The sequence below is a fragment of the Ipomoea nil genome, unplaced genomic scaffold (genome assembly GCF_001879475.1).
Source record: "Ipomoea nil cultivar Tokyo-kokei standard unplaced genomic scaffold, Asagao_1.1 scaffold0980, whole genome shotgun sequence".
Lineage (NCBI taxonomy): Eukaryota > Viridiplantae > Streptophyta > Magnoliopsida > Solanales > Convolvulaceae > Ipomoea > Ipomoea nil.
The window spans coordinates 2,566,920-2,583,454 of NW_017617408.1; the positions used below are offsets into that span (position 1 = coordinate 2,566,920).

Here is a 16,535-nt window from a genome sequence, read left to right on the forward strand (position 1 = left end):
TTATTCAGGATCAGGCTATGTACTGGGATTCTATCCCTCCAGACTGCATTGCAGCTTTGATTCATTAATACAATCATTCATTGGTTGGCTTTCAAAAAAAAAACACATATTGCAAAATTATTCACGTAATTTTCAAACAAAAACATGAACAAACAATACTAAATAAATTAAATTGAGCATACGTATCAATTAAAATTAGGAAATTAAGTCCAATGATACTTAGCTCAATTCGATCATTCCCAATTCATGCCTTAAGGTAGCATATCTCGTTTCGCTATAAAGGCTTTGTGAGAATGTCTGCAACTTGGTTCTCCGAAGGGATATACTCAATTTTTAGATCTTTCTTTTCAACATGATCCCTTATGAAGTGATGTCGAATGTTGATGTGTTTGGTTCTTGAGTGAAGCACCGGATGGTGAGTAATCGCAATTGCACTAGTATTATCACAATAAATACTAACATCATCAAAATTTACTCCGTAATCTTTCAATTGTTGCTTCATCCACAAAATTTGCGCACAACAACTCCCTGCAGCAAAGTATTCGGCCTCGGCAGTACTAGTTGCGATGGAATTTTGTTTTTTGCTAAACCAAGAAACAAGCCTTCCCCCCAAGAATTGGCATGTCCCGGAAGTGCTTTTTCTGTCCATTTTACAACCTACAAAATCCGCATCTGAAAAACCCGTTAGAGTAAAATCTGTACCTTTAGGATACCATAATCCTACATTGATCGTTCCTTTTAGATATCTTATGATCTTCTTTGTTGCGGTGAGGTGGCTTTCTTTTGGATTTGCTTGGAATCTTACACACACTCCCACAGCATAAGATATGTCCGGCCGGCTTGCAGTGAGGTATAGTAGTGAACCAATCATTCCTCTATATTTCGTTTGATCGACATCTTTTCCATCTTCGTCCTTGTCTAGCCTCAATATGTACTCATAGGAATCTTGATTGATGATTTTCCATCAAGGCCAAACTTCTTGATCAAGTCGCGGGTGTACTTGGCTTGATTGATGAAAATTCCTTCTTTCATTTGTTTAACTTGTAAGCCTAAGAAGTAATTTAGTTCACCCATCATGCTCATTTCAGATCTCTTCTGCATAAGCTTTGAAAACTTCTTACACAAAGAATTGTTAGTGCTTCCAAATATAATATCATCAACATATATTTGCACTAATAAACTATGTTCACCATCTTGAATTCTAAATAAAGTTTTGTCAACTTGGCCTTTGGTGAATCCACAACTTATCAAGAACATTGACAAGGTATCATACCAAGCTCTCGGTGCTTGTTTTAACCCATACAATACCTTTTTAAGTTTGTAGACTTTGTCACCTTCGCCTTTTACCTCAAAACCTGGGGGTTGTTCGACATAAACTTCTTCTTCAAGTAATCTGTTCAAGAATGCGCTCTTGACGTCCATTTGGTAGACGGTGAAGTCCTTGTGTGCGGAATAAGCTAGGAAAATTCTTATTGCTTCAAGTCTTACTACGGGTGCAAAGGTTTCATCAAAATCTATTCCTTCTTCTTGCGAATATCCCTTTGCAACGAGCCTTGCTTTATTCCTAACAATTACGCCGTCTTCGTTGGCTTTGTTCTGGAAGATCCATTTTGTTCCTACAACATTATGATCACATGGTCTTGGAACAAGTTCCCAAACGTCATTCCTTTTGAATTGATCAAGCTCCTCTTGCATGGCGTCAATCCAACTCGGATCGTTTAAAGCTTCGTCCACTTCCTTTGGTTCGATTTGAGATAAATAGCGCGTGAACAATGCTTCCATGGTTGAGGATCTTATCTTCACGCCATCGCGTACATTTCCAATAATTAATTCTGGAGGGTGATTTTTGAGTCATCTCAAATCTGGTTCAAGTGGGTGCATGATACTGGATGGGTTCGCTGGTTGAGAACTGGAGTGATCTGTTCGAATTTCAGCATTAATTCCTTGGTCTCCATGTTGATCTTCAACCTCATCTCTAATTGGCTCTCCAACTGGGTCTCCAACCTCATCTCTATTAATATTAAAATTAATTGTGCCACATGCACTTTCTGGATGAGAGATGGGATTTTCTAGAGAATTGGTTTCCAGCTCATCTAAACCCTGCAAAATATTATCTTCACACGTATCATTAGTATCACCAAAATCAATTTGACACCTGTTACCATTTTGCATGTCTTCCACGTCCAGTGCAACATTTTTGACGTGCGATTTTTCATCAAACACCACGTGTATGGACTCTTCAACCACCATTGTTCTTTTGTTTAATATTCTAAATGCTTTGCTGGTAGTCGAATATCCTAGAAAAATTCCTTCATCTACACGCTCATCAAAAGCTTTTAGATGCAATTTATCATTAATATGAATAAAACATTTGCATCCAAAAATATGAAAATAATTAATATTTGGTTTTCTCCCTTCGTATAATTCATATGGAGTCTTCTTGTACTGCTTGTGAATGATGCTTCTATTTTGTGTGTAGCAAGCAGTGTTGATAGCTTCCGCCCAATATCTTTTTGGGAGACCGGATGCACTAATCATCACTCGTGCGGCTTCTTTGAGCGTCCGGTTTCTTCTTTCAGCTACGCCATTTTGTTGCGGCGTTCTTGCAGCAGATAATTGATGAGAAATTCCTTGTGCATCGCAAAATGATTGAATCATGCTATTCACGAACTTGGTTCCACGATTGGTTCGGATTTTTGATATCTTCATATCTTTCTCATTTTGGAGTTGCTTCAATAGCTTTGATAGCACTTGCTCAACTTCGCTTTTCTTCTTGATAAACACGGTCCAAGTGTACCTGGAAAAATCATCAACAACAACGAGTGTATATTTCTTACCACTTACACTTATTGGATCAACCGGTCCAAATAAGTCCATATGTAGTAAGCTTAGCGGTCTTGATGTTGACTCTTGCGTCTTTGATTTGAACGACGATTTAATTTGTTTTCCACGTTGGCATGCGTCGAACACTTGGTCCTTCTTGAAGACAATATTTGGTAAACCTTCAACAAGATTTTTCTGTGCAAGTTGATTGATTGTCTTGAAGTTTAGATGGTTGAGCTTCCTATGCCATTCTCGTTTTGCTTCATTCGAATTTCTGGCCATTAAGCATACAGACTCTTTGCTTATGCTCCAATCAACAACGTACATATTTTTCTTCCTTGCTCCAGTGAGTACTACTTCCTTTGTTGTCTCATTTTTGATTAGGCACTTATCTTTGTAAAATTCCACAAGATAGCCTTTGTCACAAAATTGACTAGTACTCAGCAAGTTGAACTTCAATCCTTCCATGTACGATACATTTTCAATTTTTATTCCATTTCTTTCAATCGTACCAACTCCTTTGGTAATTCCATAATTTTGATTTCCTCCAAAAATCACTTTTGGTCCATCGATTTTCTTCAAATTCACTAGATAAGATTTATTTCCCGTCATGTGGCGGGAGCAGCCACTATCGATGAACCAAGTATCCTACAAAAAAGATTAATTATTTTTAGGTACCCATTCTAGCTTGGGTCCTTTGTTGTTAGTGATTTTTGGTAGCCAAACCCACTTAGATCTTATTGAATTAAGATAAGGTGGTTTGTAACCATTTGAGACTTGATAATCATAATTGATTCTAGAAAATATTTTTGGTGCTCGGTTTTGAAAATTATTTTTGTATTTTGGCACCTGGGAAGTATATTGTTGTTTTAGCCTATGAAAAGCATTAAACCTGGACTTGGTCCATGGTTTATAATCACACAACCAATCTTGCTCAGTGGGATATAATCTCCCAGCCCCAATCCTTGGAAAACTTCCCTCTTTCCTATGAGGTCTTTTTGCACTTAACTCATTGGCATATCTTTTGTACTTAATGAATTTTGAATGCTTAGCCGTGTAATTAACGTGGTTCGGCCTAGCAGTATTCATCTTTGCATTTGGTTGATAGCCAAGTCCTCGTTTCATTGCGCTATACTGACTTTTCACAAATTTTACCACTTGCGCATTATTATTTAAAGTAGCAGTAAGATTAGTCAGTTTTGGAGGGGTTTGAGAACATGTGGAGTCATAACCAAGTCCGGTCTTATCTCCTGATGGCTTTTGCATGTTCACCATTTTATCCATTATTTTGACGAATTAGTAAACGTAACAATGGTAGCTCTTAGATTATGTTCTCTAACCTCTCTAGCTTTACACTCTTCTTGAAGATTAATATTTTCACTCTTCAAGTTACTCACTTCAAGTAAAGCATCTTGAAATTTTTTATTCATCTCTTCTTTTTCAAGAATTAGAATATTATTGCGCTCCTTGAGTTGAGAATGAGTGGCTAAGATCTCTTGCCAATCTCGCATTAGATTGCCAATAGATTCACGAGAAAAGGAAGAACTAACGGAAGTAAAAGAATTAGATGTTACCTCTTCTTCCTCTGCTCCTAGAGCCATAAGGTAATCTTCACTTGTACTCAACTCATTTGATTTGCATACTAGCGCCGTATCATTATCCGAGCTTGAGCTTTCATCGCTTGATGATTCATCTGAGTCATCATCTTCATTCGGCCCATTGCTCATGAGAGCCTTTCTTTTGTCACGTTTGAATCTTCGATCTTTGTTGTCGAATTTATTCGGTGTAGATTAAACGTTTTTGCCTTGATATTTGCTAACGATCGGATGCGGATAATTTATTTTAAAATGTCCGGGTTTGCGGCAGTTGTAGCATAGATCGTTCATTTCATCAACTTTTTCTTCATTTGGCTTCCATGCGACACTTTGGTTTCCACGAGAGAAATTTTGATTTCTTCGTGATGAATATTTGTTGTCTCCTTTTCGCATGAATTTCCTAAATTTCTTAACAAAAAGAGCAAATTGTTCATCAGTCATAAAATCAATATTATCTACTGACCTGGAGGTTGACGGTTTCGGCCATTAGAGCTGGATTTCGAACTTCATAATCGTCATCATTTTTGGCATTCATTTCGAACTCATATGCTTTAAGATCACTAAACAATTTGTCGGTTGACAACGTTCTTAGATCTCGGTGATCTCGCATAGCCGTAACCTTCATGTCCCATGCGGATGGTAAGCCTCGTAGAATGTTGAGATTAATTTCTTTTTGGCTAATCTCTTTGCCAAGATCATTAATCTCTCCAAGAATTTTGATCATTCTTGCTTCCATATCAGCAATGCTTTCATTTGGTAGCATTTTGAAATCTTCGAACTTCTTCATGGCTATCGTGAGCTTGTTGTCTTTTTCTTGTTCATCGCCTTCACCGATCTTGATGAGAGCATCCCAAATTTCTTTCGCGGTTGTGGATTTTCGAATTTTTGGAAATATTGTATCATCAACGGTTTTGAATAGAATATCTTTGGCAATGTTATCAAGATTATTTCTTTTTCTATCGTGTGATGACCATTCCGATTTTGGCTTTGGTACATATTGTTGATCATCGGATGATAGAAGAAATGCCGTGTTGACTTTCAATATTTCAATCGGTCCATTAGAAATGACTTTCCACATTTCATCGTGTAAGGCCGATAAATGAACCAGCATACGAATTTTTCAATCATCAAATTTATCAAGTGAGAATAATAAATTCTGTGCCAAATCTTTATTCATCTTCTCGTGAGAAAAGAATAATATAATTCAATCACACACAGGTAAAATGGATCTGTCTAGCAGTCAGAAACAAGGTTGACCCAAATAGACAACTTGCTTTGAAACAAATTGACCCAAATAGACAACCTGCTCTGATACCAATTGTTGGTCCCAAAGGGGGTGTGGAAAAAGTCTAGAGGGGGGGGGGGGGTGAATAGACTTTTAAACCTTTTTCGCGAATACAACAACTGTTGAGGCGATAGAGATATCAAGACTCTTAACTAGATTGTTAGAGTCTTGTACGCAACAGAATAAATAAATACGAGTTGTGTGATTGTGTGAAGTGTATCAACGTGATAAGCAGTAAGTAAATAAAGCAGTAAATGACACAAGGCAATTTATAGTGGTTCGGAGGTGATGTAATCCCCCAACTCCACTTACTCTTATCATCCAAGAGCAATTCACTATATCCACCACTTCTTGGTTCCTAGATACAATGAATTTCCATGATCTAGTGCTTTGATCAGTAAGCCCACACTAATCACGCCCAGTGCCTCCAACACTGCTGCTTTGGATTTCACAGCTCCGTGCTATTTTCCAGGATTTCACAGCTCCGTGCTACTTTCTCCCCGTCTTCCACGATCTGATCGACGTATCCCGTGATCTGGTGCTTTGATCACCAAGCCCACACCAATCACGCCCAGTGCCTCCGACACCGCTGTTTCGGATCTCACAGCTCCGTGTGACAATCCAGGATTTCACAACTCCGTGCAACTTTTCCCCCGTCTTCGACGTATCCCGTGATCTAGTTCTTTGATCACAAAGCCCGCACTAATCACGTCCAATGTTATCCAACACTGCTGTTTCACTTGTTTGTAGAAAAACAAGTTTTCTTTTGGCTTCCAACTTTGAGACTTCTTGAATGGATCTTCAATATGCAGCAAGTCTCTCAATGATGAAGAATTAAACACTCTTGAATATTTTCTTTTTGAGCTCTCTGAGTGTTTTTCTCACTTTGAATATATTCTCACTTTTGAGTATAGCACATGTTCGTATGTACTGATCGTTGCTTGTGTTGGAAGTGCTTTCATCTGCTTCATTCTTCATCCTTTTATAGCTAGTTTTGAGAAGTTGTCCGTTGGAAAAAGACAATCTCAAATTTGAATTTCAAATCTCAGATTTGAATTCTTGTAGCCTTTGCAGAAGATCTGTAGCTTTCTCAGAAGATCATATTAAAAATAATATCTCTGATGTTTTAGCCGTTGCTTAGCTCTTGGTCCATGTGAAGAGACTTAAAATATTTCTGATGCAGATCTTATCTTCACCTGAAGGCTTCATAAAATAATTCTGGTGTAGATCATGCCTTCCAGCTGGTAATCTGCGTGAAGAGCTTCTTTAAAATAATCTTGATGCAGATCATGTCTTCTGGGATTTTTATCTTCTGAATATATACTTCTGCTACTTGTGTTCGGCTACTTGTGTTGAGACTTCATCTCCAATTGACTTTCAATTGGTTCTCATACTTCATCTCTAACTTCAGCTCTTACTATATATAGCTTGATGAAACTTCATCTCTAACAGAACTTCAGCTCTTACTATATATAGCTTGATGAAACTTCATCTCTAACTTCAGCTCTTACTATATATAGCTTGATGAAACTTCATCTCATACTGCATCGCTAACTTCATCTTGACTTGACAGCTCTTACTATATATAGCTTGATGAAACTTCATCTCATACTGCATCTCTAACTTCATCTTGACTTGACTTATGAAGACTTTGACTTGCAAACCGCATCTCCAATCTCTATTATTTAATTGATTTCGAAACTGACTTTGACTTGCAAACCGCATCTCCAATCTCTATTATTTAATTGATTTCGAAACTGCTTTAACCTCTGCTCCAACTTAGTCTCGAAACCTCTTCCTCTGCTCCAACTTAGTCTCGAAACCTCTTTTGGAACCTCAGCTTCAATCGCATCTCTAACCTTGTCTCCAAGTTCTATTATTAAATTGATTTCGAAACCTCTGCTCCAACTACATCTCTTCTTTACTTTCGAAACCTCTATTGAAACTTCATCTCCTACTTTATCTCCTTCTTAGTTTCGACCGCATCTCTAACCTTGTCTCCAAGTTCTATTATTAAATTGATTAAATTGATTTCGAAACCTCTGCTCCAACTACATCTCTTCTTTACTTTCGAAACCTCTATTGAAACTTCATCTCCTACTTTATCATTATTAAATTGATTAAATTGATTTTGAAACCTCTGCTCCAACTACATCTCTTCTTTACTTTCGAAACCTCTATTGAAAATTCATCTCCTACTTTATATCCTTCTTAGTTTCGAATTCATTATTAAATTGATTAAATTGATTTCGAAACCTCTGCTCCAACTACATCTCTTCTTTACTTTCGAAACCTCTATTGAAACTTCATCTCCTTCTTAGTTTCGACCGCATCTCTCTGCTCCAACTACATCTCTTCTTTACTTTCGAAACCTCTATTGAAACTTCATCTCCTACTTTATCATTATTAAATTGATTTCGAAACCTCTGCTCCAACTACATCTCTTCTTTACTTTCGAAACCTCTATTGAAACTTCATCTCCTACTTTATCTCCTTCTTAGTTTCGAATTCATTATTAAATTGATTAAATTGATTTCGAAACCTCTCCTACTTTATCTACCTCTTTTCAAACCTCAGCTCTCCTTCTTAGTTTCTTATTAGTTTCGAATAGGGAGTGAGTTTCAAACCTGAGACCTTGCGGCTTATACATCAAGCTTTCATCCATCTCGGCTGTACGAATTATTGGTCATTATAGCATTCCTCTTGATGTACTTCTTTCTTTCCATAGATGTTTGATCTTCAAGATATCTTCATGAATTTTGGTTTGCTTCTTGTTTCTTCGTATGAGATTCATCAGTATGACATCTTCTTTGATTTGGGCGTGTGGGCTTATTTTAGTATACATATCATATGCATACATCTTCTTCTTCGTATTTTTCCCTTTCTTCATAATTGTTAATTTTCCTTTCATGGTCTTTGACACGCCAAGACTTAACAAATAAAATTGGGGATTCTAAAATACAATTTGGCATATCAAAATCTATTACAATATATTCCTAACATAAGGTATGGGTCTATTTCCTGAAATATAAAAATCAGGCATTTTCTATTTTCAAGAAGTGGAAAATACTTGTTGAGACTCAGATAGGTAAAAAAGTCAAGAAGCTCAGGACAGACAATGGCTTGGAGTTCTGTGAGTCAGATTTCAATGACTTTTGTGCGGCAAATGGAATCGCTAGGCACAAAACCTTGCCTGGTAAACCCCAGCAAAATGGTGTTGCCGAACGTTTGAATAGAACTCTATTGGAAAGAGCTCGTTGTATGCTCTCTAATGCTGGGTTATGGAAATGGCGTGATTTTTGGGCCGAAGCCGTTTCTACTGCTTGCTATTTGGTAAATAGATCTCCACATTCATCCCTTGATTTCAAAATTCCAGAGGAAGTTTAGTCAGGTAATCCTGTTGACTACTCTATCTTAAGAGTTTTTGGATATCCTGCTTATGCTCATTCCAGTACGGGTAAATTAAACCCGAGAGCTGTCAAATGCATTTTCCTTGGTTATGCCTCTGAGTGAAAAGGGTATCGTCTCTGGTCTCCTGATTCTCGGAAAATCATTCTGAGTCGAGATATCACTTTTGATGAAAATGCACTACTTTCTTCTGGAAAAGTTCCCAATACAGGTGAGACGCAGAGTACTGGTGAGAAGGTGGAGTTTGAATTCAGGCATATTGACAGTATTACTACTGCTGATGGTAATACTAAAGATGATGCATCTACTAGCGCCGCACCTCTCGTCGAGCCACAACAAGAGTATTCCATTGCTATGGATCGTCCTAGGAGGACAATTAAAAAATCTGCTAGGTATGCTAATGATGATGAAACCAACATGGTTGCTTATGCTCTTTCAGTCGCATAGGAGGTTGATGGTGATCCATCCTGCAATTCTGAAGCTTTTCCTATTGCTAAGTTCAAGCAGTGCTTGAGTTTAGTTGGCTGTTCCATTTGTTAATTCCACAGTGGATTTGATCCAAGGTGGAGATTGTTAAGACATAAATATTTGTGGCTCAAATCAATGCCACTAATATCACCATCCTAGTTGTATGCAGCATGTTTCACGTCTCCAGTGAATGTCTTGGGTCTCCACTCAAATTTCCTCCCACGTAGCATGTGTTACGTTGCATGATATTCTCTACATGCCGCATAGCTCTCTTAATTGCTTAGTATAAATAACCCATTTTATTTGCATTGTAAAAGCTTCAATTCATTTGAATTCATTATCTATTCCTTCTTTTAGTTTCTCACATATGCATTAATATATATATATATATATATATATATATATATATATATATATATATTGTGTATATTTTTCCATTTTATCAATTCTATTGTCATTTAGATATTTTCTCCTATTATTTAACTTCTATAATTCTCAATTTTCGATTCTTCGTTTTCGCATTATTTCGCTATATTCCTAACAGCTCTATTTTTCAGTTTCATCATTTTCTATACTCATTAGTTTCATTTTCAACCGTTAGATTAAATACCAACAATCTTAACCATTCATTGATATGCAAATCTTTCCAACACACAATCTAATGAAAGATATGAAATCTTGTCACAACCTTTATCAGGATTATTTTCAACCGTTAGATTAAATATCAACAATCTTAACCATTCTTTGAGATGCAAATCTTTCCAACACACAATCCAATGAAAGATATGAAATCTTATCACAACCTTTATCAGAAGTGTTTTCAACTATAAATACTACACTTGGATTGCCAAAGTAAAACCACAACTCTCTGGATTCTCAAACCCCCTCTCAAACACTCCTCCATTCTCTTTGCAAAATGTCGAGCTCACGCACAACCCGGACTGCATCATACAAAATTGAGGAAGATTAACTTCTATGTCGTGTATATTGTGATATTAGCCAAGATTCTAAAGTTGGTAAGAATTAGGCACAACTAGAGCTGTCAAAACAGGCTTAGCCCGCCGAGCTTTCCTGCCCCGCTCCGCCAAAAGGACGCGGTGAGCTCGTGTTTTAGAATCCCATATTAAAAATGAACTTTTTTGCCCGCCCCGCCTAGCCCGCCGCTTTTTTTTTTTTTTTAAAATATATATATATATATATATATATATTAAATAATTAATAAGGATTAAAACTTAAAATTAAAATAAATACTATGAGAAAATCAAAAAGAGAACAAGTGCAGCCGCCCCCTATCTGTAATCCCCACTATCTTAGAAATAAAAATATATCTATGTTATTAAAATAGGTCAACAAGTCAAAGGTTATTAAAATTGATATTGGATGAATTTACTAAATTGCCCCTCTTTATCCTTAAAGCTTAAGGAATCCCTTTCATCTTGGAAGACCATCTCATTTGAAAGAAGAAAAAGAGAATATTGGCTAGAGAGATAAAGGAAGGGAAAAATCTTGAAGCTTTGATCTCCATCTTCTTCAATCTTAGATCTCAAAGCTATTGGAGTATTCTAGGTGAGTTTGACCTCCATATTTCACTCTTTGAGTTGGGTTTATCGTTTGAGCCCTAAGATTGATGTTTGAAAATATTATGGATTTTTGACAAGGATTATTTGGCGAGCTAAATAGCTAAGATTTGGATGTTTTAGGTAAGTGATTACATCTTCTCTCCTTATTTTGCAAAACCCATAACTTATTATGGGATAATTTCAACTACTTTGAATATCCATTTTAGGGTTAGTATGAGTTAAAGATATTTTGGACTATGATATGTTTTTGGGTTTGAAATGCTAAGCTGAAATCTGGATTGAGATGCTGTTTGGGTTTGTTGGACTGTGTTTTCGGAATAAAGGTTAAGGTAAATTTCTGATTGAAATTATCACCATGTGTAGTGATAGTGGAATGGTTTATGGTTGCTATGCTAGTGGCGGTTTGTTGGACTGTGTTTTCGGAATAAAGGTTAAGGTAAATTTCTGATTGAAATTATCACCATGTGTAGTGATAGTGGAATGGTTTATGGTTGCTATGCTAGTGGCGGTTTGTCCAAAGTTTGATTTTGCTTGCTAAATGCCTTATGTTTGTTTTATATGTAATATATGCTCATTTTATTAAATGAATTTATTTATTTAAAGTGAGACTTGAAATCTTAACCTTATGCTTATTAATTTAAGTTCTTTCCAACTAAGTCATTTCAATCCCTTTGAAATTACTTTGGTTTAATAAACCATTCTATGATTTTTAAAGAGTTATGTACTAAGAAAATTATTATTTTGAGAATGGTTTATACCTTGCATATTTCTTAGTTTGATAAACATATAATCTATTTTGGAAATATGTACTTTGTTATGTGATTTTAAGGAAATGATTTTTGATACATCGGGCTATTTGATTATAAGAACTATTTTGATTATTTGATCAAACTCATGAGGCAACCTACATTTTATTGTTTGTTTTGTTTGGCTTGGAACGTTCCTAATTGCTCATTCCGAATCGTCGCGCTTGACTCATTCCGAATCGTCGAGTCTTTTGAATTATTTGTTGGAATGTTCCATCCGGCTCATTCTGAATCGTCGAGCCTGACTCATTCCGAATTGTCGAGTCTTTTTGGACCATTATATCGATAATGGAATGTACCACAGAATATAATGGTGGTTGTAGGTTTCCAATGAGTCATATGTTAAGGAATGGTTTGTGCTTTTGAAAGTATTGTATTATGAAATATTGTTGATGCCCATGTAGCTAAATTTTCTTGTTTTGTGAACTTGTTTATAGTATGACGAAAGTATATTATGATTTCGATATAGTTTAAAGATCGAGTTTTGCATCGAGTTATTACTCTAAAGCTTTTTGTATTATTTTGGGTTTACTTGATCCGGGGTTGAGAGGAGTATCACTTATTGGGCATTACCTCATTATTTGTATTTTATTTTCTCATGTTTCAGAGTAGTAAGGACATGTGAATAGCATGAGCACAAGTGGTGGGGTCTCGGAGGTGACTTTTGAAACTAGGAGACTTAGTCCTAGTGTTGGAGCTTATCACGAATTTCGTTTCCTTTGGATATTCCCTTTGACCCTTGTATTTTTGGTAACTCGTTGTGCTTGTGATGTATTTTGGACATACTACTCATGATTGTAAATATTTGTGTGTGGATTTAATGAGCTTTTGGGAAGAACTAGTTGCTTATATTTTGTCATTTTGGGTTGTGGAATTGTTATGTATTTAAGTGTTGTTATGAAGGTTTCGAGAGATACGTGCGGTTAGGCTTCGTATTGTTACAATTTTTCATGTAACGGTACGACCGGGTCATGTCCTAGAAGTGGGGCGTGACACTATCCCTACCCTAATTCCCGATTCTGCCGTTTCTGAGCGAAGCATCGATGCCCGGCGACGCAAGCTCTTTGATTCTCCCAGACTCTCACGCCCTCCGATTCTTCGAAGCTCCAATCAAAGCAGCGATGGCCGGCGATGCAAGCTCTCTCATTCTTCCAAACTCCCACTCCCTCCAATTTTCCCAAGCTCCAAGCGAAGCAGCAATGGCTGACGAGCACATGTACATTTTTCGGTTCTCTTAGTGACCTAGTCCCAGAGTCACAGTACTGTAGTAGCGAATAGTGTTAGATAAATTGAGTGTTTGATGATTGGGAAGTGAGGAAACCAGATCTTCAGGCGTGTAATCACTTTTCTATAAGCTTTAAAATATCTGTTTCTGAGGAAGGATCAGTTCTGGACTTCTGGACTTTGCAACCAACTTCCCTAAGTTGGAGCAGTTTGAAGGCGTGGGCTTCCGTAGGTGGCAGAAGAAGATGAAGTTCCTCATTGCGGCTCTGAACGTGGCATACGTACTAAGTACCCCAAAGCCGGAGGAACGGGAATATGAGACTCTCGAGGCAACTCGCCGGAGACTCAAATGGGAGAATGATGACCTTGCCTGCCGTGGCCATATTCTGAACGGTATGTTTGACCACCTCTTTGATATTTATCAGTATGATGAATCCTCAAAGGACCTCTGGAATGTACTTGAAGCAAAGTACATATCTGAGGATGCCTCCAGTAAGAAATTCCTGGTAAATGAGTTCAATGATTATAAAATGGTGGACAATCGTCCGGTCATGGAACAATTCCATGAGATTGTCAGGATACTTGGGGTAATGAGGCAACGTGATATGCATATGGATGATTCCATTGCCATAGCCAGTATCATTGATAAGTTGCCCCCTTCCTGAAAAAAGGTACAACGTACCTTAAAGCATAAAAAGGAAGCTCTTACCATGGAATAGTTGGGGGTCAACCTTCGGGTTGAAGAGGGAATCAGATTGCAGGAAAGTAAGAATGCAAGCAGTGCAAAAGTCACCGGGACTTCAGGTTCTGTCATCAACTATGTTGATGAAAGAAAATTAAGTGGGAACCGTAAAGGGAAAGGGAAGTCGGGAAAGGCCACAAATTCTTCAAAGTTTAAGAAGAAAGGAAAAGGAAAAGGAAAGGCATCTGTACCATGCTGGGTGTGCAACGGTCCACACTTTAAAAAGGACTGTGAAATCTGAAAGAAAAGAAAGGCACAAATGGAAGATAAAAATTCTGGTGATCATGGCCAGGGAAGTGGCCAATAGAAACAAGGTAATATAATTAATATTGTTTCTGATAGTACTGAAAATTTCATTGCTATGATATCTGCAATTTGTGTCATGCAGACTGATGACTCATGGTGGGTTGACACTGGGGCAACCAGACATGTCTGCAAAGATATAAATCTTTATAAGATTTATAAAAGTCTTAATGATGGTCCAAGCCTGTACATGGGAAATGATTCCATGGTGAAAGTCAAAGGCATTGGACAAGTTGGGTTGTTGCTTACTTCAGGAAAGAAGTTGACACTCACAAAAATGTTGAAAATTTATATAGTAATGAAGATTAATATTTCAAATGGACTACCATGAAAGCTTAAAATAATATTTGGAGTTGAGGAGTTATAAATATTATATAAGTTTGGTAGAAAGTTAATTGGAGAATGAGTTTGTTGGAAGGGTTTGTCTACTCCCCAACATTGGGGGATTATTCCCCAACATTGGGGGACTATTCCCCAACATTGGGGGATTATTCCTCAATATAGGGGAATTGTTTATTTCATTTGAAAATTGATTGCACAGCACATGAGCTTCTAATTTTCCCAAACTTATATGCAAAAGTGTGCTAGAAAATTATAATATATATATTATTATAATTTGCACAGTTATTTGCATGCCGTTCACAACCTTACAAAGGTTCATAATTACATATATATTCATGTTGAAACATGATTTATGTAATTAATATTCTCTTATGATAAATATATCATTTAAGATATATTTTATGTAAGATAAGTTTTTAAAACTGCAGAAAACTTCCATGTAACTTCTCCAACAGTCATATTTTCATTTATAAATATTTTGGAGAAACATCTGAAGATGGACATGCAATAAACTTGCATTAATCTGAGATTTTTCACAGTACTACTTTTCTACAGGAAGTTCTTAAACAAAGCAACTTAAGAATTTCATCATCTTCTTGTATCCCATAAGATTGAATCTTGAACCTTGTTGCTTTATATGAGGGAGATTTAAAGCTTATAGGAAAGTGATCACACGCCTGAAGATCTCGTTTCCTCACTTCCCTATCATCAAACACTCAATTTTTCTAACAAATAACGAGTGTCGACCACTCCGACAACACTCCAGCAGTCCAACAGCCTTCTCTGGTAGTTCGGTTCTCCCAGTGACACATCGTGATTCTTGAACCACCGGCTAATTTATTTTTCACCTTTAATTCAATTAATATTTTTAATTGATTATTTGTTTATTCAATTCAGCTAGAGCAGTACTGCAGTAGTGTTGTTACCTGTTATTGTTATAGTGCATAATAGATAATACAGTTATAGTGCATAATAAAAAATACACTGTATTCTGTATAGATTATAGTGTTGCCCTTTGTCATCAAAGTTTGCTATATTTTATTATATAATGCAGTGTGTAGAACATTAGAACTATAGATTAAAGATGCAAAAAAAAAAATAAAATAATTAAATAAATAAAATAATTGGCGGGCCCTCGCTCATACCCGCGGACCTAAGGGAGGGCGGGGCGGGCTGACCTTCCTTAGGCCCGCATTTTGGCGGGCTTTTTAGCCCGCCCCGCCACAAAGGCGAGCTTTGGCGGGCCCCGCCCCGCCAGCCCGCATTGACAGCTCTAGGCACAACAAGAATTTTGGACTCGTATTGGGATTGAGTACTATCAAATGCCACCAACAAATAATGATAATATTTGATCTTGGGGATCTCTTCAAACGCGGATGCAAAATATAATGACAGCTATTTCAAAATTAAGAGGATGCATCCGCCAAATTGAAAATATGAATCTAAGCAGAGCATTTGAACAAGACATTGTAAGTACTTTATAAATGTTTTATTAGTCATTTGCTTAAATTGTGAATACTTTACACATATTTGTTATTTACGTGCTTATATTTATGATTTATAACAGCTAGATAGAGCAAAAGATTTAATGTCACAAGATGCCAAATTTTCAAAGGGGTTTAGATGTGATCACGTATGGCCTATCCTTAAGGACCTCGAGAAATTTAGCTTTGATCTACTCCTAGTAGAGACGCGAGTCTTGATAGCCGAAAACGAAGTACCGACTTTCAAGGATCACAATCACTGCATGATATAACAGATAAGTCAATAGGATCATCATCTTTTTGTGTTGATTTGAATGACGATTTTGAAAGTGTAGGCCAGGTTAACGAAAACAACAATGCAAGCGAACGTCCTCGGTAAGGAACGAGGAGAAAAAGAAGAAACAACTCAATGAAGAAAGTAAGGAATTTTTAAAATCCATCCAGACAGAAAATGAACAAATAAAAAAAATGTTCC

At 36.8% G+C, this 16,535-nt stretch overlaps 1 long non-coding RNA gene across 1 annotated transcript; it reads left to right on the forward strand.

The window, feature by feature from the left end:
• Nucleotides 1-977: 977 nt before the first annotated feature.
• LOC109179858 lies at nucleotides 978-15,281 on the forward strand. Its single transcript, XR_002053995.1, has 3 exons — nucleotides 978-987; nucleotides 1,049-1,056; nucleotides 15,219-15,281. It is a non-coding gene; the product is annotated as an uncharacterized LOC109179858 (long non-coding RNA).
• The last annotated feature ends 1,254 nt before the right edge of the window (nucleotides 15,282-16,535 follow it).